Below are 26,652 nucleotides of genomic sequence, written 5' to 3'. Positions count from 1 at the left end.
AGCCACCATCAAAAAAGAAAGGGCCCCTGAGGTGCAGCCTGATGATGACCTTGAGTCACTGCACCTTGACCAACTCGGATGCAGATCTGCCAGAAACAGAATCATTGCCCAGTATCTTCAATAATGACGACACAATTGTTCAACACAAATGTTAGGTTTGTTACCCAAGACCCTTTATTTCCTTTCAGACACAATATGAGGGAGAGAAAGATTAATACTGTACCATTTCTTTCTGAAGCTGTATGTGCAACTTGATTTTGGTTATCCTCAGTTCATCAAGCTCTATGTCCTGCAAAATTTTTCTAATTGTTAATTTTCTGTATGTCATTTTCTGTCAAAGATATTCTTTGCCCAAAGCACGCACATTTGTCTGTAAATAAAAATCAACTACAAATGCCATCACAAGTTTGTCTGCATGGTGTCTCTTGCCTCTGCAATAATATGTACTAATCCTCTGGTGGTGTCAGGAAAAGGCTCACAGTATGGCACTTTGAACCCTTTTGCCATTTTCACAAAATACAGTAGTACTAGGGTGTTGTACCGTGTTAGACATTATAAATGTAGAGAAAAGCCAAACAAAATGACACCTTTTATTGGCTAACTAAAAAGATTACAATATGCAAGCTTTCGAGGCAACTCAGGCCCCTTCTTCATACAAGATCCAAAAAAATGCAGCAAATGGTTCAAGAAGCCTTATTAGGACATCACAATTAACTTCCCCATCTCCCTTTTTCAATATGGACTTTATACCAGAAGGGGCATGTGTGCTGGCAATGGGCTCTTGTGTAACAGTTATATCACCATTAGTAAAGGAATGGTGTTTAAACATTATTAAAAATTAAGTATTTACATACTTACCTCTTCTCCTGACGAGTGGTCAGACACTGTGTCCTCATCCAACACGTCACTTGGGCCAACCTGTCATTGCTCAGGCACAGGTGGAAGTGTTATGGCTTAGGAACATAAATTGAAAAACAAGGCTTCTGAAAACACACCTATCACAAATACATGCAATGCTGGTCCTTTACCCGCAATAAAATGACCACTGCTGCATCCTGCCACTGGTTCTGAGGAGGAGCTTCCTCCCTTCAATGCCCTCAGAAACTGGGCGAGGGGCATTTTGCTGGAGAGCCAGCATTTCAGTAGGGGTGAGGTCTGGACCAGATGGACCTCCACAAGTTTTTTTTTCTTTTTGTTTTTTGGTTTGCCTTCCTCTTATTAGTTTTTAAAGGAATAATATAATGTAATAATAATAATATATCAATAAAACAAATGTTCTTCAAACTGTTTATACTGTGATATGTAACATTTTACCAGTCTGAAGTATATTTTGTACTTCACTTTAACTTGTTCCCAGATCCTGACAGTACTTATATTTGATCTGCATTATAATGAATAAATAATAACTAATAATGTAATGCTGTGGAAATGTAACGTTGTACACAAATAATAAAAAAAATTCTCGTTTAATTTGTCCGCCGCTTTTTGCTAGCCCTCTTTTCGGGTTTTGCCCACTTTTGCGGTGTTTCCTTTTGTACATGTTCATTTCTTGAATTCGTCATACCACTCCAGTAAAACATCTTGTTCAGCCTGGAAAAACAATTTGCGCTGTTTCTTTTGCCATCTCTATCCACCAATAAGTGACTTGCTGATCGTGTTTTCTAGGCTCTTGATATATAAGGGCTTTTCAGGTAGCACAGGAGTGTGCAATCATTTTAGTAATCTAACTAATTAATAAAATAAAATAAATATATATCAAATAAAATAGTAAACTAATCCTCCAGTGCGTTTGGAGATCCTACATAACCGCCATTAGCTGATCCAAGATGAGACTTCAGATCTTGGATGACTTAAGTGACATATGGAGAATACTCCCCCCACAAAGTTATTTTCTTTATTATTGGTTGTTTCAGCTTATTTTTAGTTTAATACTAGCAAAATACCCACGCTTCGCAGCGGCGAAGTACTGCATTAAAATTTTTATTAAGAAGAAAATTTAACCTTTTTAACTGAGGGAAAATATGCCAATAATTATTTGTTAAGGATCACTTTGTATACCATGTTGTCAGTTTGGCCCTACGGTTGTAACATGACCAAGCTGTGCGCTGAGCTTACTCTTGAGCATGCAACTTACAGTTGGCCATGTGAACAGTAATCTTGTCTCAAATCCCACAGCTTGGATTGCTGCTGTCATAATCAGTTTGAGTTTCATGGTTTGTTTCAATTATGATAGTATTTGCAGGATTTCTTGTATTGAAGTGACACTCGGCATCTGTCAAGCGTTGTAAGCACACAACCGGTTTCAGCGATAAAATCACATACAGCTTTTGAGAGTTTAAACATTCATAAACATCAAAGTGTCCACTACTGGAATCGTCACCTGTGAATCTAAGATGTTTAAGAGGCATTGGCGGTTGTTGAAAGGTGTAAAATATTTGGCCATTTTGGTACACTTGAAAGCGACAACCGAACGATTGAGCGGCAGCCATCAACTTACATGCAGAACCATAGGTGAAGGGCTTAAGCATTTCATTCTTATAGTGCTCCTGTGTAGTATAATTACCTCCTGTACCATCATCAGTCCACACCTTGAACCTGTCCCAGTCATTCAATACATAAGACACAATGTTCCTCCGGATATCAAGAGTGAGCCTGATATGGCCGTGCAATATGTAACAAAGCGAATGGAAAAGGTAGGTGGTATCACCGGGCATGGAAACCACTCGGTAAGTGATAGTTCTTTGATCGATAGTGATCATCTCGATAGACATGGTAAAGGGGGTTGGAATGATAAAGGAAATGGGTACCTGAGCAATGTAAAGTAAGTGTAAAATACCTATACAATAACTATAATTGTAATAAACAAACAATAAAACAGCGGAGAAGCCGTGGATTAAACAAAAAGGCTGCAGTTATCAGTAGGGAGACGTGAATCCCGTAGCGAAGCAAGGAAGGGAATGTAGAGACTGGAGCGACGGACGGCCTTATATAGGCAGGCATCCAACAACGTGGGAGGTGTTGGGATGGGGGACCCAACGCCGCCTCACACGGTGACCGAGCTGCAGGCTATGGACATATATGTGTACGTAAGTAGGATTCAGTTAGTGTTGGGAACCCGTGTACCAAATTTCTTGAAGATGACCCCATAAGTAACAAAGACTGTTGAAATTTCAATATGGCGGCCGACAGTGGCATCATACCACCGAAATAAGTATTACATTGGTTTCGGTTAGTGCAGGGAAACCGCCTACCAAATTTCGAGATGGGGCCATAAATAAGAAAGTTCAACATGGCAGACGTTGTTGACCGTTATGACCATTACGCGTAGAATTTCTAAATGAAACCTGCTTAACTTTTGTAAGTAAGCTGTAAGGAATGAGCCTGCCAAATTTCAGCCTTCTACCTATATGGGAAGTTGGAGAATTAGTGATTTTGGAAAATTCAATATGGCGGCTGACAGTGGCGTCATACCACCGAAATAAGTATGTACATTGGTTTCGGTTAGCTCAGGGAAGCCACCTACCAAATTTCGTGAAGATGGGGCCGTAAATAAGAAAGTTCAACATGGCGGACGTTGTTGACCGTTATGACCGTTATGTGTAGAATTTCGAAATGAAACCTGCTTAATTGTAGTAAGTAAGCTGTAAGGAATGGGCCTGCCAAATTTCAGCCTTCTACCTACATGGGAAGTTGGAGAATTAGTGATTTTGGAAAGTTCAATATGGCGGCTGACAGTGGCGTCATATCACCGAAATAAGTATGTACATTGGTTTCGGTTAGCTCAGGGAAGCCACCTACCAAATTTTGTGAAGATGGGGCCGTAAATAAGAAAGTTCAACATGGCGGACGTTGTTGACCGTTATGACCGTTATGTGTAAATTTCGAAATGAAACCTGCTTAATTGTAGTAAGTAAGCTGTAAGGAATGGGCCTGCCAAATTTCAGCCTTCTACCTACATGGGAAGTTGGAGAATTAGTGACGTTGGAAAGTTCAATATGGCGCCCGACAGTGGCGTCATACCACCGAAATATGTACGTACATCGGTTTTGGTTAGCGCAGGGAAGCCACCTACCAAATTTCGTGAAGATGGGGTCAGCCTTCTACCTACAGGGGAAGTTTGAAAATTGGTGACGTTGGAAAGTTCAATATGGCGGCCGACAGTGGCGTCATACCATCGAAATAAGTAAGTACATCGGTTTCGGTTAGCGCAGGGAAGCCGCCTACCAAATTTCGTAAAGATGGGGCCATAAATAAGAAAGTTCAACATAGCGGATGTTGTCGACCGTTATGACCGTTACGTGTAGAATTTCGAAATGAAACCTGCTTAACTTTTGTAAGTAAGCTGTAAGGAATAAGCCTGCCAAATTTCAGCTTTCTACCTAGATGGGAAGTTGGAGAATTAGTGATGAGTCAGTCAGTCAGTCAGTGAGGTTTTTGCAGGTTTGGGACCAGATTTTCTTGAGAAAAACTAAATCTATAATAATAAAAGGCAATGTTCTGGATGTTGTGTTTACTTTCCACTGTCAGCTAAAGTACAGTGCATCCGTAAAGTATTCACAGCGCATCACTTTTTCCACATTTTGTTATGTTACAGCCTTATTCCAAAATGGATTAAATTCATTTTCCTCCTCAGAATTCTACACACCACGCCCCATAATGACAACGTGAAAAAAGTTTACTTGAGGTTTTTGCAAATTTATTAAAAATAAAAAAATTGAGAAATCACATGTACATAAGTATTCACAGCCTTTGCCATGAAGCTCAAAATTGAGCTCAGGTACATCCTGTTTCCCCTGATCATCCTTGAAATGTTTCTGCTGCTTAATTGGAGTCCACCTGTGGTAAATTCAGTTGATTGGACATGATTTGGAAAGGCACACACCTGTCTATATAAGGTCCCACAGTTGACAGTTCATGTCTGAGCACAAACCAAGCATGAAGTCAAAAGAATTGTCTGTAGACAACCAAGACAGGATTGACTCGAGGCACAAATCTGGGGAAGGTTACCTAAACTTTTCTGCTGCTTTGAAGGTCCCAGTGAGCACAGTGGCCTATATCATTCGTAAGTAGGACTCTTCCTAGAGCTGGCCGTCCATCTAAACTGAGCGATTGGGGGAGAAGGGCCTTAGTCAGGGAGGTGACTAAGAACCCGATGGTCACTCTGTCAGAACTCCAGAGGTCCTCTGTGGAGAGAGGAGGACCTTCCAGAAGGACAACCATCTCTGCAGCAATCCACTAATCAGGTCTGTATTGTAGAGTGGACAGACGGAAGCCACTCCTTAGTAAAAGGCACATGGCAGCCTGCCTGGAGTTTGCCAAAAGGCACCTGAAGGACTCTCAGACCAAGAGAAACAAAATTCTCTGGTCTGATGAGACAAAGATTGAAGTCTTTGGTGTGAATGCCAGGCGTCACGTTTGGAGGAAACCAGGCACCGCTCATCACCAGGCCAATACCACCCCTACAGTGAAGCATGGTGGTGGCAGCATCATGCTGTGGGGATGTTTTTCAGCAGCAGGAACTGGGAGACTAGTCAGGATAAAGGGAAAGATGACTGCAGCAATGTACAGAGACATCCTGGATGAAAACCTGCTCCAGAGCGCTCTTCACCTCAGACTGGGGCGACGGTTCATCTTTCAGCAGGACAACAACCCTAAGCACACAGCCAAGATATCAAAGGAGTGGCTTCAGGACAACTCTGTGAATGTCCTTGAGTGGCCCAGCCAGAGCCCAGACTTGAATCCGATTGAAGATCTCTGGAGAGATCTTAAAATGGCTGTGCACCGACGCCTCCCATCCAACCTGATGGAGCTTGAAATGTGCTGCAAAGAGGAATGGGCGAAACTGGCCAAGGATAGATGTGCCAAGCTTGTGGCATCATATTCAAAAAGACTTGAGGCTGTAATTGCTGCCAAAGGTGCATCGACAAAGTATTGAGCAAAGGCTGTGAATACTTATGTACATGTGATTTGTCAGTTTTTTTATTTTTAATAAATTTGCAAAAACCTCAAGTAAACTTTTTTCACATTGTTATTATGGGGTGTGGTGTGTAGAATTCTGAGAAAAAAAATGAATTTGATCCATTTTGGAATAAGGCTGTAACATAACAAAATGTGGAAAAAATAATGCGCTGTGAATACTTTTCGGATGCACTGTATGTGTGAAAGAAAACTGCATGTGATTAACCAACTCTTTCAGTAAATGTTAAAGACTGAATGCAAAATATGATTTTCATGAACAATGATACTTTTATCAAAAAATGAAGATTGTCAAATGTGGTTTAGCTTGACAAAAAATAATTTCTCCAATTTTTCCTTTTCCACAGAGCCCACAGAGCCTCTTTCCATAATGCTTGTTTATTTACTGGCAGATGGTGTCTCGTCCATTAGCATAAACACAGAGCAGAATTTCAATGGTAATGAAGGAGAATTAAAGCTCAGGTTGGAGCTAAAACAAAATTTGTTGCTGCTTTACAGCTGCAAATAAAGGAAAATATGTAAAATGAGAACAGGACTGGTTAAAAGGGACACCAAATATGTATAGCTTTACGATGTCTAGATATGTTGCAGCTGTTTTTCTTGCCCTCTCACGCTTACCTGGTATCATTTCAGGGCAGCTTGTTTCAGGATGACGATAAAAATCATGTTGTGATTGCAATAACAATTTGGAATCAACGTTTAAATGATTAAACCTAAATTATTTCTGACAACCTCTCACCCCCTGCAATTAAACACCTGCTAGGTAAAGCAGTTTCCCTGAGGAGATGGTGGAGCTTTTTGGTCTCACACTTGTCACATGACAAGACTTTCCACTTCACACATTATTCATCATTCTTTCACAGGTCAACAATCTGTGGCCTATTGTTACAATAAGTTTACCTGTGTTGGACGTAAAAATGCATTTACAGCTGCACTCTTTGTGCTCTGATCAATTTCCTGCGCTTTTAATTTTAGTTCACATTTCTGTTTAAAGACATTTCTTAGAAATGATGTCCTGCTTTGCCTCTCCAACTTGCTGAATTTGATATGTGTATTTGCCTCAGATAACCTTGTTTTTCTCATAAAAATTGCTATATTAATTTGTACTCGCTGAGCAAATGATTGGGAGGACCTGGACAATTGCTTATCCATGTAATTATCTAATCAGCCAATCATGTGGAGGCAGCACAATGCAACAAAATCATGCAGACACAGTTCATGGGCTTCAGTTGATATTCACAACTTCAGAATTACGGAAAAGGCATGATCTCAGTTATTTCAATTGTGGCAAGACATGTAGTGCCAGACAGGCTGGTCTGAGTATTTCCATAACTACTGATCTCTTGGGATTTTCATGCACATCAATCTTGAGAGTGTTTTCTGAATGGTGGGAAAAACAAATAAACATCCAGTGAGAAGCAGTTTTGTGGATGAGAGAGTTCAGAGAAGAATGGCTAGAATGGGTCAAGCTGACAGAAAGGCTACAGTAACTCAGATACCCACTCTGTATAAATGTGATGAGCAAAAAACATCAGAGAATGCACAAGACATTGAACCTTAGGGCTACCAGAGAGAAGACCACATTAAGTCCTACTACCGCCAGCTAAGAACAGAAAGCTTATGCTGCCGTGAGAACAAACTCACTAAAACTGAAATGAAGCATCACTTCATGGCCACAGCTTATCCATCTTCTAATGGCTACTTACAGCATGATAATTCAACAAGTCACAAAGCAAAAGTCATCTCAAACTTGTTTGAGTTCAAAGAAGAGTTCAGTATTCTTCAGTAGCCTTCACAGTGATAGAACATGAGATTTTCAGCATGAAAATTCAATCTCGGTGTGATGCAATCATGCCAACATAGACCGGAATTCCAAAGGAATGTTTTGAGAGCAAAACGAGGCCCTTCCCAAGATTAGTATAGCGTTCCGATTTATTTGCTCAGTGAGTGTACATTTCCTAGACTGTATGTGTCAAAAGGCAGCATTACTACATTAGGACCTATGAAAGTGCAACATCTTGTGTCTGAAATCAGTACAGACTCAATTTTAGCTGTTTTACGTTTAGTAAAAATGACAAGGATACAGTCCACAGTCCTTTTTCCACAACTGCAAAATTTCAAAAAGCTGTAAAAAGGAAATTTACTTTTCTTTTTGTAACAAACATGACCTGAATATTACCAAGGGTAATGCCAAATGATGTGCCAGTGTATTCAGTGATGCATACTTTGAGCCTCTGTTTACCTAGTGCAATTTAGAATGAACATAGTGAAATTGCACACTTTTTAGGCCATGATGTCACTTTTTGAGAGAAGTTGAATTGTTTTGGAACTTTTACAGTTGCTGCTGTTGTGTTAATGCCAGTAGGCTGTAGCAAAAAAGAATTTGATTGCATTTCATATTATGCATGGAGTCACTTTTAAAATCTTGTAATAGAATTGCTGGTCATAGAAGACAGACAGATGTACAATGCAGAGCATACAGTGCATCTGGAAAGTATCATCACTTTTTCCACATTTTGTTATGTTACAGCCTTATTCCAAAATGGATCAAATTCATTTTTTTTTCTCAGAATTCTACACACCACACCCCATAATGACAACGTGAAAAAGTTTACTTGAGGTTTTTGCAAATTTATTAAAAATAAAAAAACTGTGAAATCACATGTACATAAGTATTCACAGCCTTTGCTCAATACTTTGTCGATGCACCTTTGGCAGCAATTACAGCCTCAAGTCTTTTTGAATATGATGCCACAAGCTTGGCACACCTATCCTTGGCCAGTTTTGCCCATTCCTCTTTGCAGCACCTCTCAAGCTCCATCAAGTTGGATGGGAAGCGTCGGTGCACAGCCATTTTAAGATCTCTCCAGAGATGTTAAATTGGATTCAAGTCTGGGCTCTGGCTGGGCCACTCAAGGACATTCACAGAGTTGTCCTGAAGCCACTCTTTTGATATCTTGGCTGTGTGCTTAGGGTCGTTGTCCTGCTGAAAGATGAACTGTCGCCCCAGTCTGAGGTGAAGAGCGCTCTGGAGCAGGTTTTCATCCAGGATGTCTCTGTACATTGCTGCAGTCATCTTTCCCTTTATCCTGACTAGTCTCCCAATTCCTGCCGCTGAAAAACATCCCCACAGCATGATGCTGCCACCACCATGCCTCACTGTAGGGATGGTATTGGCCTGGTGATGAGCAGTGCCTGGTTTCCTCCAAACGTAATGTCTGGCACTCACACCAAAGAGTTCAATCTTTGTCTCATCAGACCAGAGAATTTTGTTTTTCATAGTCTGAGAGTCCTTCAGGTGCCCTTTGGCAAACTCCAGGCGGGCTTCCATGTGCCTTTTACTAAGGAGTGGCTTCCGTCTGGCCACTCTACCATACAGGCCTGATTGATGGATTGCTGCAGAGATGGTTGTCCTTCTGGAAGGTTCTCCTCTCTCCACGGAGGACCTCTGGAGCTCTGACAGAGTGACCATTGGGTTCTTGGTCACCTCCCTGACTAAGGCCCTTCTCCCCCGATTGCTCAGTTTAGATAGCCAGCCAGCTCTAGGAAGAGTCCTGGTGGTTTTCAACTTCTTCCACTTACGGATGATGGAGGCCACTGTGCTCATTGGGACCTTCAAAGCAGCAGAAATTTTTCTGTAACCTTCCCCAGATTTGTGCCTCGAGACAATCCTGTCTCAGAGGTCTACAGACAATTACTTTGACTTCATACTTGGTTTGTGCTCTGACATGAACTGTCAACTGTGGGACCTTATATAGACAGGTGTGTGCCTTTCCAAATCCATCAGGGGAAACAGGATGCACCTAAGCTCCATTCTGAGCTTCATGGCAAAGGCTGTGATTACTTATGTATATGTGATTTCTCAGTTTTTTTATTTTTAATAAATTTGCAAAAACCTCAAGTAAACTTTTTCACGTTGTCATTATGGGGTGTTGTGCGTAGAATTCTGAGGAAAAAAAGGAATTTAATCCATTTTGGAATAAGGCTGTAACATAACAAAATGTGGAAAAAGTGATGTGCTGTGAATACTTTCTGGATGCACTGTACTTGGGAAAAGAGAAAAGCATGAACATTGTGTAAAGAGGAGACAAGACAATGTCAAAGAGTTGGGGCAGCCTGTCATTAGGAAAAAAAATATGCTACAAGTTGTGGATGTGTCTTTTCGACAAGAGCTTATAGTCAAACTCCTTTCATATGGGTTTCAGGAAGAGATGGGTCCCGGAATGCAGACAATGGAAGTGACATCAGTGGTGAAATAACCATCAATCTTCCATTCTGCACAAGAGAAAGAAAGTCGGCATTAGAACACAGGGCCAACCTCTGATTCAGTAGGTAAGTACCATCAGTAGAGCGCTTAAGTTCCCTCCCATGCACACACATGTAACATATTATACAAGTACAAACTAAGAAAAAAAGTAATTCAAGACACATGAAAAAATTCAGGCCAAAGTTTCACTCCAAATCTCTAAAAAAGTTATGTTTGATACAGGTTAGATCAGGTACAGTGCATTGCCATACCAATCCACATGACGAAACAGCTCGGGATTCTGGTAGGCGACCCTCCAGGCAGACATATGGTCCAGTCCCTCGATCCAGAAGTGACCCTCTATCTGCTAAAGCCCGGTATTACGTGGCCTTATCCTTGGCCTGGTCCAGCCACTTGGGTCCTCAAAAATAAGGATCCTGTGAGTTAGGTCACCCTTGGGGAATCGTGCCACATGGCTGTAGTGCTGTAACTGACGCTCCCTCAAAATGCAGGTAATGTGCCTCATTCGGGACTCCATGAGTAACCGCTCATTCGACACAAACTCAAACCAGCGGTACCCAAGGATTCTCCAAAGAGAAACAGTACCAAAGGAGTCCAGTCCTTGTCTCAGGTCCCTGGAGAGCGTCCATGTTTTGCAATCATATAGCAAGACAGAAAGCACCGGGACTCTAAAGGCTTGCACCTTCGTCCTTTTGCATACATATTGGGAGTGCCACACACCCCTTTCTAGCGACCTCATGACCCCACCATGCTCTCCCAATCCATCTACTGCCGAAGTAAGTAAACCTCTCGAGAAGGTTGACACTCTCTCTACAGACAGACACACTGCTGTGGCTGTGCCTAAGAGGTCATTAATGGCCTGGATCTTGGTTTTTATTCAGGACACTTGCAAGCCCAGACACTCAGACTCCTTACTCAGTTTGTTGATACCCCTAATCAGAGCCTTCATTGACTCCGCGAAGATCACAGTATCATTGTCAAAGTCAAGATCAGTGAATCTTTCTTCACCAACAGATGCCCCACAGCCGTTGGACCCCATGACCTTGCCCAACACCCAGTCCATGCAAGCATTGAACAGAGTACGAGGAAGAAGACACCCCTGACAAACCCCAGAATCAACTGGGAAAAATGCAGAGGTTCTGCCTCCACTCTGTACAGCACTTACAGTACCAGTGTACAGGCTGGCCATGATATCCGGCAACCTTGAGGGGATCCTGCGAAGTCTCAGGATGTCCCACAGGGCAGCTCGATCAACTGATGTTTTATACACATTGTTGTATATATTTAGTCGCTACTTAAAATGTAATATGTGAAGACCATGTGAACCTCTAAACACATATACAGTTTTGGGTAAAAGTTTGGATACCTTTTAATTTAATGTTTTATTGTTAACAGAATCTTTGCAGGGAACAAACTTAAACATGACAGGTTTCTGCAAATTGTAATGCACAATTGCTAAAATTAACAGCCTAAAAAATGTGGCATGAATAAACGTATGGGCACTTTCCCAGTTGATACATTAGTGTTTTTTCCTGGTCTCAGAACTTAATTGACTTGTTATACCTTTCTCCTCACTTCTCACTCATGGTGCCAGAGAGAGGCGATGTGTTGCATGCTGCTCCTCGCAGACGTTTCATTTTTGTGTCTGTATTTTTGTTATTGTCGCTGTTTGCACTGCTTGTTTGCTGTTTTATTAAGTACGATCGTACAACACTGGTAAACATCAGAGCAACAAAGGCACAAGTCGCTACCTTTGAAGTTATCGACCAGGGACTGCTTGCCACAATAACTCGAGACCAAGGTGACGGACGCGACCCACCCAACCATGCCCGGAGGACACAGAGGAGAAAACATGGCCGGTGTGCCGGTATCCAAGCGTGGACGAAACGCAGAGGACTGCAACTTCCACTGCCTAGCATTTTCCTGGCCAATGCCCAATCTCTGGACAACAAACTAGACGATCTCCATGGTAGACTTCGTTTTCAGCGAGATCTGCGTGACTTTTGTGTTTTCTGTCTCACCGGAACTTGGCTCACCGCCAGCACTCAGCTGTCCAGCCAGACGGCTTCTCTATCCACCGCGCTGAATGGTTGGTCTCCTCCGGGAAAAAGAGACGTGGCGAGGTATACTTCCTCATCAACAACGCATGGTGTACGGATGTTGAAGTCATTTCACAAAGCTGTTCACTGGACCTGGAGTGTCTGATCATCGAGTGACGGCCGCTTTACCTGCCTAGGGAGTTTACAGCTGTACACATGGCGGCTGTTTACATCCCCCCGCAAGCAAACACCAGCACCACACTTAAGGAACTGTATGGCCTCATTACGAACTGTGATAGCACACACCCCGAAGATCTGGTTTTCATCGCCGGGGACTTCAGCAAAGCAAGCTTCAGGTCTGTTTACCCCAAATACTATCAACACGTCTCCTGTCCCACCAGGGATGCTAATACGTTGGACCACTGCTACACCTCACACAAAAACGTGTATTGCTCACTCCTATGGCCGAACTTCGGGCAGTCAGACCACTGCTCTGTGCTGCTCCTCCCTTTTTACAAGCAGCAGTTGAAGCGCGCAGAGCCGGTCTTGTGAGAGGTGCTCTGTTGGACCCCAGAAGCAGAGGAGAAACTTAGGGACTGCTTTGAATCTGTGGATTGTGATGTTTTCAAACAGTCCACTGAGATGAGTATGCCACAGGTGTCACAGGCTTCATCGGGAAATGTGTGGATGACTGCGTACCCACAAAGTGTGTTCGCGTATTTCATAACCAGAAGCCCTGTATGTGTGCTGAAGTACACCGGCGGATCCGTGAGTGCAGCAGTGTATTACATTCCGGAGATACGCAGGGGTATGATCTCTGAAAAGCAATTAAATATGCAAAGCGCCAGTATGACTACAAACTGGACTCTCAGTTTAACAGCACAGCAGATGCTCGTTGGATGTGGTAGGGTATCCAGCTGATCGCAGACTACAAACCCCGGACACATGCGGCCACAGCTACCGCCACTTCACTCCCGGATAAGTTGAACGTGTTTTTCACTCGCTAACATGGACATGCCCGTGCGACCCCCAGCAGTGATGCAAGACTCCAGCCTGAGGCTCTCCGAGGATGACGTGAGGAAGACTTTTTCCCCGACTCAGCATATGCAAAGCACCCAGCCTAGACGGAGTCTCAGGTCGCGTTTTAAAAACATGTTGTGACCAGCTAGCTGCTGTCTTTACGGATATTTTAAGCTCATCTCTGAGAGTTTCATCTGTCCCCACCTGCTTCAATCACACAGCCATCATCCCTGTCCCAAAGAAAAATAAAGTAGACTGCCCTAATGATTACCGCCCAGTAGCACTTACTCTTATAGCCATGAAGTGCTTTGAGAGGCTGGTGCTAGAACACATCAAGGACACCATCCCTGACAGTCTGGACCCCCTCCAGTCTACCGTTGCAACAGGTCCATGGCGAATGCCATCTCCTTAACACTGGTACTTGTACTTGTACACATGACAATAAAAAATTAGAATTGAAATACCTTAATTAAAGTCAGGTGATGATAATGAATTCTGTGACCCTCCAAAACTCTTGTGTGTTTACACTCAACATCAATGGATTCCTCCAAGCAGCTGACTGAGGCTCTGAAAATAAAAATAACTAAGTCTTACAAAGATGGGGAAGTCTATAAACAATCTTTGTACAGATATCTAAATGCTTCCTGCATAGAGTATCTTTAAGAAATGGCCGTTAAGGAAACTGTTTATGTCAAAATAAATACTGGAAGAACAGAAGATTTTCTGATAAATCTGCTTTTAAATCGATCAAGTGTGTAGAGCAAGAAGGGTTAGCTGGCACAGCAATAGTGGTGCGCCAATCCACTGTGCAGTACCAAACACACAAACATATTCTGCATGGAGGACTCGTCAGAAGGAAACCTCATCTACAGTCTCATCACAAAATTCAATCTCAGGAGCATGCAACACAATATAAGCCTGAGGTGTTTGGAAACCCAATTCTGTGGTCTGATGAAACCATCAAAAGAAGGGCAGAAGAAGAAGAAACAATTGAAGATATAAAATACCTTGCCATAATTATGTGACACTTAGTGACATAAGAAGTATTGTGTGAGCTGCAGAAAGAATGGATTTTAGTACAGTATGTATCAAAAAATTCTGCAAGTCAAGGATTCATTTTCTTTGAAAAGCAAAAAGAGCTTCCATCAACCTCTCTACCCTATACTCGTGGACACAAATGCCAGCCCCTCACAACCCTAGTTAGTGTTAAGCAGGCTTGAAAATGGTATGATACAGTATATTACATTTTTTTCTTTTAAAAAGAGGCTAGTGTGTAGCGCTGGCCAGGGGGTTGGTGAGCGAAGCGAGCAGGGGGCAAAGCCCCGTAGTGTTAAGTAAGTTAATGTTCTTGATTCCATATTATTGTCCAGTACAATCAGTTGTGTTGTATTGTAAATCTGCTGAGTGATTGCTTGAGGTGTCACTAAAGTGTCATTTACATGGAAGTGCTGTTTAGACAATTCCATACTGATGATTTTTTTTTTATTCATGCCTGTGGCTTTTTATTTTTGACACAACAGTTGGGGAGTTCATCTCTTCTCTCTGTTGTTCCTTCAAAGTTAGTTGTAACCCAATATTCCTTACTTTTATTATATTTGCCCAATAAAATGTTGATCACAAAAAAATGTAATGATGGAAAATGTTAATTATTCAAATATTACTAGTAATATTTTTTTTTTTTTTTTTTTGATTGCTAATGTGAATAAATAATCCATGTTTTTGGTGCACTAAACAAATAGCTTTGTCTAATTAAAAAAAAAAAAAAACTAAAAATCAGTTGTTTTAGTACCACAGGTTATTTAAAAATAGTAATTGGTCTGATAAATAAAATTGATTTGGTGTGGATCAATATAGGTGTATTAATGTGACACTTCATCCTGGGTTGGCTCCTGCCTTGTAGCTAACACTGCTAGGATAGATTCCAGCTCCCTGCAGCTCTACTAAGGGAGTTCAGTAAATGAATGCTGGCATAAGTTCAGTCCAAAATAATGCTTACTAATATTAAAATCACCAAAAAAAAAAAAAAAAAAGATCTGCTTTCATATCTTTACATACATGTTTGAAGGCAATAACATTTTCTTTCTTTTTCTTCTGGTTTGTCCTCCGTTGTCTTTTATAACTGACTGAAACAGTCTATAAGAGTACATGCCTTATACAGTACGTTGCCTTCACAGTCTGTGTAACTTATGATCAAATGTGTTAATGACCACATTATATGAGTACCAACAAATTGAAAGCCGGGGTACATTAACCATAAAGTATATACAGGTCTGTCTGACATTTAGTTTCCTATTACTTGTGCAACAGTTATCAAAATCAGTTGATGCTTAGAAAGACACTATTTAAATCATACTACATTTAAAGCCAATTTCAATTTTTTATGTAAAAGCATATTTGTCTTTGTTCCAGTGGTCCAGGTATGTTTTCCAAGCCACTTATTATACCTTAATTCATTTTGTTTTATTTTTTTGGTTAATAAGGGCACATTTAAACTCTGTAGCTTGTTACACTAAACATGATTAAGTTCAATAATTGTTAATATAGGGCAATGCATCTGGGGCTTAAGAGTTTAGGATATTCATGATAAATTAAACAATTTTAGCTTTTAGTAATCTCTTGTTTAAAGGCCTTGGGAATAGTGATGGATCAGCCTTTCTTTTTTCTGTGTAAAGCAGAAAGAGCATTAAGAAAACTAATAAAGCATTGTTAAATTCTTTATTCATCCATTTATTTTCTAACCTGTGCTGTCTAGTTCAGGCTTGCAGGTCACTTAAGCTGGTGGTAACGGATAAAAAGATGGAAAAGGTCAAAGACAGGATTTTAATCCATCACAGATTTTCCGGAATAGAAGAGAACAATATACAGTACATCAAAAAAAAAGTACAATAGGTTGCTATAATGTATTGAATTTGAAAAACCTCATTTGCATTTTTGTTCGGCACACTTTCAAAAGACATTCATGTGCTGGGCAATTTTCAAAAAGCACAGCAGAGTTAATACCTGGATTAGGCCTGTAATGTAAAATGATGGATAGAAGAGCAATGGAGGTGTCTGTGTGCTTGAAGGACAAGATAAACTTTTATGCTTTTTTTCTTAATCTGTAGATGCAAGAGGATCAACGCATTTTGAAGTAGTGTAGATTCAAGATAAAGCACAGCTTCATCATTTTAGTTAATTTTAATGAATTATTTAATAACTAGACATTAAGCCCGTTACAATAACGGGCGCTAGAACAGTAGTGCATAAACATTTGTAGGAACAGTCTATATTAAATGGCAAGGTACCTTGTATGTGGCTGAAATATGCGTCACTGTATTGTGTGCCGTTAAATTTCTCTCTCAGTAATACTGGTTTGTATTTCCATAAAATGCCTGTAATTTTGTCTGACAGTAATACAGTAGAACCTCGGTTCATGACCATAATTCGTTCCAAAACTCAGGTCGCAACCCAATTTGGTCGTGAACCGAAGTAATTTCCTCAGTAGGATTGTATGTAAATACAATTAATCCGTTCCAGACCGTATGAACTGTATGTAAATATATATTTTTTAAAGTTTTTAAGCACAACTATAGTTAATTATACCATTGAATGGGCAGCGTAATAGTAAACTAAATGTAAAAATACTGAATAACACTAAGAAAACCTTGAACAACAGAGAAAACTAACACTGCAAGAGTTTGTGCTATAGTCTTACGACTTAAAAAACAACCAAGAAAAGTAACATTTCAACAATGCACTCGCGCGCCTGTGTGTCTCTCTCGCGGGCCTGTGTGTGTGTCTGTCTCTCGTGTGTGTGTGTGTCTGTCTATCTCGCGTGTGCCTGTGTGTGTGTTTCTGTCTCGCGCGCGCCTGTGTGTGTGTGTCTTTCTCGCGCTCACCTATGTGAGTGTCTGTCTCATGCGCGCCTGTGTGTGTATGTCTGTCTCTCGCACGCACACACCTGTGTGTGTTTCTCGCTTTATCTGCACAGGAAGAGACTGAACACGTGCCGTGTGGCCCCGCGCATGTTCACTTCACCAGAAGGCGCACACACACGGACACCTGGACACACACAGGGGTTTTATTAAAGAGGATACCCTATAATTGAATTTGGTTACAATAAAACATAATAGTCATTCAATCTATGGTATACTAGGAGTATTCGGTGCTTGCTTTCTGGGTTGGTGCACCAACTAAATTTTAGAGTTAAATATAGTGATGTTCCCCTGCACAATTAGGGAATCTGTGCAAAATTTGGTGGAGACGGATTCAGTGCTGTGTATTCTCATCTATACTAATAAAAGGCAAAGCCCTCACTCACTCACTCACTCACTCACTCACTCACTCACTCATCACTAATTCTCCACCGTCCCGTGTGGGTGGAAGGCTGAAATTTGGCAGGTTCATTCCTTACAGCTTCGTTACAAAAGTTGGGCAGGTTTTATATCGAAATTCTACGCGTAATGGTCATAACTGGAAGCAGTTTTTCTCCATTTACTGTAATGGAGATGAGCTTCAACGCCGTGGGGGAGTTTCGTGTGACATCATCACGCCTCCCACGTAATCACGCAGTACATAGAAAACCAGGAAGACCTCAAAAAAGTGCTCAAGAAAACATGCATTATATAATTGAGAAGGCAGCGAAACAATAAGAAGCGAGCGAGTGACATATACAACCATGTTCATGAGTTCTGCTACTTGAAACAAAGCACGATGTAAACCTACACTTTAAATTAAGTTCATAGACAGGCTGCGCTGGCGTTTGTAATTTAGTGCCTGCCCATATAAGGCCGTCCGTCAGCGGCAATCCAATAGCAAACTGCCACGGGTAAATATTCACGGGTGAAGGACTGTGCTTATGGAGAGGAAGATGAGATGGTCAGGGTGGTGTTTGACACAAACTCAACGAAACTGCGAGAGAAAGTTTTAAGTGCCAGGACTAAGGTAACATTAAATACAGCCATGGACATAGCACGAGATGGCACCAGCACAGCTGGGAACCTTCGATGCATGTACACCGAGGGCTCACGTGAACTGGCGCAGTGCACAGATAAAAGCAACAGTTCCAAAGAGCGCTGAACAAAACCGAATTACACAATTGAAAAGGCAGCAAAAATATGAAGCGTCTCATACATACAAGCATATTCATAAATCCAACTACTGCGGAAACAAAGCACACGTTGGAAAAAGTCAATGTCCCGCTAAAGGAAGACAGTGTAAAAAAACCCGTGCATGCAGTGTGTCAGGTCTCAGATAAAGAAGAAGACGAGTTGTTTATTGATGCAGTAAGAAACGAATTTGATGTATGAAACCTGTCATCTTTACAACGATTGACAAACACGGAATGTAACTTGAACACAACACATCCTACAAATACGAACCTGATTGAAAGAAATAATGATAATCAAATCCTTGATGACAGCAACACTCAGTAACACTCACAAAACAAATACTGTATATTGACAGTCATGTTACGTTATTTTTAAAATGTTCCCTTTTCTTTTTCTAGCTTTTTAACACACTACTTCTCCGCTGCGATACGCGGGTATATATATATATATATAACCCGATCTACATACTCGAATAATGGATACTTTATTCGCCATCAATGATTGTTTTGGTAAAACCATACTCAGTGTATTCATTAGATGAACGGTAAAAAAGTAAGGGCGAGTTGAGGATGACTAATTGAGGCATGCAGGCTGTAGTGCGCGTCAACTCTATCTGAATTGCAATCACATTTGAAAAATATATCTTTTCAAGTTCTATTTAGTCCATATGTGTCAAACTCAAGGGCGCGGGCCACATCCGCCCGTGTAATTATATCCGGCCGAGATCATTTTATATACTGTATTATTGTTATTAAAGCCGGGTATATGAAGCGCTGGTAACACAATAAACTACAGATCCCATAATGCAACGCTAGCTCACACGATGCTGAAGAGAAAAGTTGATTCTGAAAATAGAGCCTTTAAAAACCGATGGGAGGCTGAGTATATGTTTACTGAACCCGTGTGTCTCATTTGTGGAGCTATTGTGGCTGTAATTACAGAATTTAATCTAAGACGGCACTATAAAACAAAACATCAGGGTAACCTGAAAGACCTGAATGCAATGCAGAAGATACAGAAAGCAGAAGAATTAAATAAGAATCTGACACTTCAGCGGACGTTTTAACCCGTGCACAATCACAAAGTGATTTCAATTGAGGCTGCTTTTATGGGAGACACAACCACTTGCCCCACTTTCCCTGTTACCAAGTAATGTTAAACCAAGTCGTCACTACGGTGTTCCCAAATACGCACTTTGCTGAAAAACTGAGCGCACTGAGTTTGCACGGCGCTTTGGTGACTTTGAAGAACAAAAAGTCCGTCTACATGCGGCTCGAACCTTGTGCATGTTTGGTAGCACATATCTGTGTGAGAAGCTCTTCTCAGTGATAAAGACTAACAAAACAGCACACAGGAGTCGCCTCACTGATGAGCACCTGCAATCCATCCTGAGAATCTCCACAACACAGAACCTCACACCAAACAGAAACGAACCTGTGGCCAAAAAAAGATGCCAGGCGTCCAGCTCTAAAATGACATATGAGCAAAGACAACTGAATGATTTGATTTGTTATTGCTGAAAGGAACACATTTTATTTATATTTCCAGGTTTTGTTATGCACCATGTTCATATTTGAATTTGTATAATTTTGACAGGATATATTTTTATGGAGAGCAAAATCTTTTGGGATATTTAAAATCTAAGTTTATTTTTATAAAATATAAAATTACATAAGAGTAAAGAAATTTGAATGTTTGTTCTTTTAATGTTTACTTTATTTCTAACTTGTATAATTTAGACAGGATATATTTTTATGGAGAGCAAAATATTATAAGTTGTTTAAGGTTTGAGTTGATTTATTCAGGAATAATATTCCTGTCTGTTTTTACCATTCCTACCAAAGATATTTCTGTTGACTAAATAAAAATTCCTTCTATTTAAAATTTAAATAGAACTTGAACAAATACGATAGTTCATAATATCCACGCAGACTTGACGTAAGAGGTGTCATCCGTTTTAACAAACAGCGTATTGCACTGATATGAAATAGCTGTGTGTGTATATATGTAGATATGTATGTATATGTATATATATGTTTATATATGTGTGTGTGTATGTATGTATATATATATATATATATATATATATATATATATATATATATATATGTATTTGTGTGTATATATGTGTGTGTATGTATGTATGTGTGTATGTATATGTATGTATATATATATATGTAGATATATATGTATGTATATATGTGTGTGTGTATATATGTGTATATGTATAGATATGTATATATATATATGTTTGTGTGTGTGTGTAAATATATATTTATATTTATATATATATATATATATATCTATATATATATATATGACAGCAACACTCATCACTCACAACAGTGACAAAACAATTACATTGACAATCATGTTACGTTATTTTCAAAATTTTTTCCTTTTCTTTTTCATTGCTTCTTTAACACACTACTTCTCCGCTGCGAAGCGCGGGTATTTTGCTAGTAATTTATATATCTATACTAATAAAAGGCTAAACCCTCACTGACTCACTCATCACTAATTCTCCAACTTCCCGTGTAGGTAGAAGGCTGAGATTTGGCAGGCTTATTCCTTACAGCTTACTTACAAAAGTTAAGCAGGTTTCATTTCGAAATTCTACACGTAACGGTCATAACGGTCTACAATGTCCGCCATGTTGAACTTTCTTATTTATGGCCCCATGTTCACGAAATTTGGTAGGCGGCTTCCCTGCACTAACCGAAACCGATGTACGTACTTATTTCGATGGTATGACGCCACTGCCAGCCTCCATATTGAGCTTTCCAATGTCACTAATTTTCCAACTTCCCATGTAGGTAGAAGGCTGACCCCATCTTCACGAAATTTGGTAGGTGGCTTCCCTGTGCTAACCAAAACCGATGTACATACTTATTTCAGTGGTATGACGCCACTGTTGGCCGCCATATTGAATTTTTCAAACGTCACTAATTCTCCAACTTCCCGTGTAGGTAGAAGGCTGAAATTTGGCAGGCTCCTTCCTTACAGCTTACTTACAAAAGTTAAGCAGGTTTCATTTCGAAATTCTGCGCATAACGGTCATAACGGTCAACAACGTCCGCCACGTTGAACTTTCTTATTCATTGCCCCAACTTCACGAAATTTGGTAGGCGGCTTCCCTGCGCTAACCGAAACCAATGTACATATTTCGGTGGTATGACGCCACAGTCGGCCTCCATGTTGAACTTTCCAATGTCACTAATTTTTCAACTTCCCATGTAGGGAGAAGGCTGACCCCATCTTCACGAAATTTGGTAGGTGGCTTCCCTGGGCTAACCGAAACCGATGTACATACTTATTTCGGTGGTATGACACCACTGTCGGCCGCTATATTGAATTTTCCAAACGTCACTAATTCTCCAACTTCCCGTGTAGGTAGAAGGCTGAAATTTGGCAGGCTCATTCCTTACAGCTTACTTACAAAAGTTAAGCAGATTTCATTTCGAAATTCTAGGCGTAACGGGCATAACGGTCAACAACGTCAGCCATGTTGAACTTTCTTATTTATGGCCCCATCTTCACAAAATTTGGTAGGCTGCTTCCCTGCGCTAACCGAAACCAATGTACGTAATTATTTCGGTGGTATGACCCCACTGTCAGCCGCCATATTGAACTTCCCAACGTCATTAATTCTCCAAATTCCCGTGTAGATAGAAGGCTGAAATTTGGTACTTATTTCAGTGGTATGATGCCACTGTCGGCCGCCATATTGAACTTTTCAACAGTCTTTGTTACTTATTAAAGTTATTATTATCTTCAAGAAATTTGGTACGCAGGTTCCCAACGTTAACTGAATCCTACTTACGTACATATATATGTCCATAGCCTGCAGCTCAGTCACCGTGTGAGGCGGCATTGGATCCCCCATCCCAACGCCTCCCACATTGTTGGCTGCCTGCCTATATAAGGCCGTCCGTCGCTCCAGTCTCTATATTCCCTTCCTTGCTTCGCCACAGGATTCACTTCACCCTGCTGATAACTACAGCCTTTTTATTTAATCCACGGCTTCCCCGCTGTTTTATTGTTCACTTATTACGATTATAATTATTGTGTAGGTATTTTAGACTTACTTTACATTGTTCAGGTACCCATTTCCCTTATCATTCCAACTGTACCCGCATTAACATGTCTATCGAGGTGATCACCATCGATCAAAGAACTGTCACTTACCGAGTGATTTTCATGCCCGGAGATGGCACCTATCTTTTCCATTCTCTTTGTTACATATTGCACAGCCATATCAGGCTCACTCTTGATATCTGGAGAAACATTGTGTCTTATGTATTGAATGACTGGGACAGGTTCAAGGTGTGGACTGATGATGGTACAGGAGATAATTATACTACACAGGAGCACTATAAAGGTGAAATGCTTAAGCCCTTCACCTATGCATCTGCATGTGAGTTGATGGCTGCCGCTGAATTGTTCGTTTGTCACTTTCAAGTGTACGAAATGGCCAAATATTTTACACCTTTTGACAACCGCCAATGCCTCTTAAACATCTTAGATTCACAGGTGACGATTTCAGTAGTGAACACTTTGATGTTTATGAATGTTTAAACTCTCAAAAGCTGGATGTGAAGTTTTCGATGAAACTGGTTGTATACTTACAGTGCTTGACAGATGCCGAATGTCACTTCAACACAAGTCCTACAAATACTGTCGTAATTGAAACAAACCATGAAACTCAAACCGATTATGATAGCAGCAATCCAAGCTGTGAGATTTGAAACAAGATTACTGTTCACATGGCCAACTGTACTTGCCTGCTTAAGAGTAAGCTCAGCGCACAGCTTGGTCATATTACAACCGGGGGGCCAAACTCACAATGTGGTATACAAAGAGATCCGTAACAAATAATTATTGGTATATTTTCCCTCAGTTTAAAAAGGTTTAATTTTCTTCTTAATAAAACTTTTAAGGCAGTACTTCGTCGCTGCGAAGTGCGGGCATTTTCTATATATATATATATATATAGATATAGATATAATGTGTGTGTGTATATATATATATATATATATATATATATATATAGATATATATAGATACTGTATATATATATAGATATATATACAGTGGTGTGAAAAACTATTTGCCCCCTTCCTGATTTCTTATTCTTTTGCATGTTTGTCACACAAAATGTTTCTGATCATCAAACACATTTAACCATTAGTCAAATATAACACAAGTAAACACAAAATGCAGTTTTTAAATGATGGTTTTATTATTTAGGGAGAAAAAAATTCAAACCTACATGGCCCTGTGTGAAAAAATTGCCCCTGAACCTAATAACTGGTTGGGCCCAGCAATAACTGCAATCAATAACTTGCAATGAGTCTGCGCTCTGGAGGAATTTTGGCCCACTCATCTTTGCAGAATTGTTGTAATTCAGCTTTATTTGAGGGTTTTCTAGCATGAACCGCCTTTTTAAGGTCATGCCATAGCATCTCAATTGGATTCAGGTCAGAACTTTGACTAGGCCTCTCCAAAGTCTTCATTTTGTTTTTCTTCAGCCATTCAGAGGTGGATTTGCTGGTGTGTTTTGGGTCATTGTCCTGTTGCAGCACCCAAGATCGCTTCAGCTTGAGTTGAACAGATGGCCGGACATTCTCCTTCAGGATTTTTGGTAGACAGTAGAATTCATGGTTCCATCTATCACAGCAAGCCTTCCAGGTCCTGAAGCAGCAAAACAACCCCAGACCATCACACTACCACCACCATATTTTACTGTTGGTATGATGTTCTTTTTCTGAAATGCTGTGTTCCTTTTACGCCAGATGTAACAGGACATTTGCCTTCCAAAAAGTTCAACTTTTGTCTTATCAGTCCACAAGGTATTTTCCCAAAAGTCTTGGCAATCATTGAGATGTTTCTTAGCAAAATTGAGACAAGCCCTAATGTTCTTTTTGCTTAACAGTGGTTTGCGTCTTGGAAATCTGCCATGCAGGCCGTTTTTGCCCAGTCTCTTTCTTATGGTGGAGTCGTGAACACTGACCTTAATTGAGGCAAGTGAGGCCTGCAGTTCTTTAGATGTTGTCCTGGTGTTTTTTCTGACCTCTCGGATGAGTCGTCTCTGTGCTCTTGGGGTAATTTTGGTCGGCCGGCAACTCCTGGGAAGGTTCACCACTGTTCCATGTTTTTGCCATTTGTGGATAATGGCTCTCACTGTGGTTCGCTGGAGTCCCATAACTTTAGAAATGGCTTTATAACCTTTACGAGACTGATAGATCTCAATTACTTCTGTTCTCATTTGTTCCTGAATTTCTTTGGATCTTGGCATGATGTCTAGCTTTTGAAGTGCTTTTGGTCTACTTCTCTGTGTCAGGCAGCTCCTATTTAAGTGATTTCTTGATTGAAACAGGTGTGGCAGTAATCAGGCCTGGGGGTGAAATTGAACTCAGGTGTGATACACCACAAGCACAGCTGAGAAGCTTTGATATATATGCTCCATAACGCGTTAAAAAATCACGCATTTAATCACACTTTGCATTACAAACAAAGGGGAACTTACTGTATGTCAATGCATGATTTCCTGGTACACCGATTACATTGATCAGCGCTTCCCGATTCATTTTACCCTCGCACCCCATTGGTTTGAGAAGAAGTATGAAAAAATATGAGGTTAACACAGAAAAACAAATCACCAATTGAAGCTTTATGAATAATCGATTCGCCATCAATAATTATTTTGGTAAAGCCATACTCAGTGTAATCCTCCTTCCATTTTAAAATTTTTCCGCTACTAGCCATTGTTAAATGAGCGGGAAAAAAGTAAGAGCGTAACAAGGGTGACTTATTCAGGCAGGCAGGCGACAGCTAAATAGCTCGATTTTGGATATGAGTAGGTTCTATTTAGTCGCCAGAAATATCTTTGTTAGGAATGGAAGTTAAATTTAGTCTTTAAATTTTTATGGTAAAGAAAAAGTTATGCAATGATAACTAAATTTAACTATATAAAGTCAAAACTTGTATATATAAAGTCATTTCTGAATATATAAAGTCAAAACTTGAATATATAAAGTCATTCCCAAATATATAAAGTCAAAACCTGAGTATATAAAGACGGCATTGGAATATTTCGGAATATATAAAGTCAGCGCTGGAATATATAAAGTCAAAACTTCAATATATAAAGTCAGCGTCGGAATATACAAAGTCAGCGCTGGAATATCCATCCATTTCCCAACCCGTTGAATCCGACCACAGGGTCACGGGGGTCTGCTGGAGCCAATCCCAGCCAACACTGGGCGCAAGGCAGGAACCAATCTTGGGCAGGGCACATGCATCATTTTCAAAACATTAACTGAACAGTGTTTTTTTAATTTATTTTTCTGAATACGTTTTTGTTAACTTAGTTCAGTTCAGGGTCTTTTCAATCAATAGATTTTGACTTATATATATTCAGGAGTGAGTTTATATACTCCGATGTTGACTTTATATAATCAGGAATGACTATATACTGTAAATTCCGATGCTGACTTTATATATTCAGGTTCTGACTTTATATATTCCGGGTATTTTGATATATATATATATATATATATATATATATATATATATATATATATATATATATGATATAGATATAGATATATATAGATATGACAACAACACTCATATCAATGACAAAACAATTACATTAACAATCATGTTACGTTATTTTTAAAATTTTTCCTTTTCTTTTTCATAACTTCTTTAACACACTACTTCTCCGCTGCGAAGCGCGGGTATTCTGCTAGTACATGATAAACGCACACACAAACAGACATTCGGCTTTCTATAATAAATTATATATACCTAAATATGAAATTCCTGCTAGTACCTTGCTCTTGGCACCATATTTATCGTTTTGTTTATTGTTTCTTTATTGTGATCTCATCCAAATACAGAGCAAAGAGGGAAATGAAATTGTGTGTCTTCAGGACCACAGTACAAATATATAACATGAAGTTCAATAAGACAATGTTCACCAATTAGTGCAAATGCAACATACAGTGCAAATAGACAAGACAGTGTGCAGTAAACCAACATGACAACAGTAGGACAAAGTGCAGAACATCATTTATAACTGGATCAGTAACAGCTTAACTGCAGTAAAAATCATTTTGTGGAAAAAAACAATATAATAAATGTATATCTGGAATGTAGTAGCTGTTTACCACTTGTAAAGTGCAATGTGTGCATTTTATTTAGATAGTTTTCAAAGATGTAAATAGTGTAAAGTTGAGAGTTCACTTTTCAA

At 40.1% G+C, this 26,652-nt stretch overlaps 1 protein-coding gene across 3 annotated transcripts in view; it reads left to right on the top strand.

Annotated features, from left to right (window-relative positions):
* dlgap3 (discs, large (Drosophila) homolog-associated protein 3) overlaps window positions 1-26,652 on the top strand; it is an 828,395-nt gene that overhangs the window by 301,044 nt on the left and 500,699 nt on the right. The window contains exon 1 of one of the 3 annotated variants that reach the window (XM_039739475.1): window positions 10,192-10,308. The exons of the other annotated variants lie outside the window; for them this stretch is intronic. The gene's annotated coding sequence lies outside the window, so the exon portion shown is untranslated. Of the gene's footprint in view, window positions 1-10,191; window positions 10,309-26,652 lie in introns of those variants that run through there. 3 annotated transcript variants of the gene reach the window in all.

This window comes from Polypterus senegalus, chromosome 17 (genome assembly GCF_016835505.1).
Source record: "Polypterus senegalus isolate Bchr_013 chromosome 17, ASM1683550v1, whole genome shotgun sequence".
In the NCBI taxonomy this organism is placed as follows: Eukaryota; Metazoa; Chordata; class Cladistia; order Polypteriformes; family Polypteridae; genus Polypterus; species Polypterus senegalus.
This window is presented reverse-complemented; position numbering and strand designations above follow the sequence as displayed.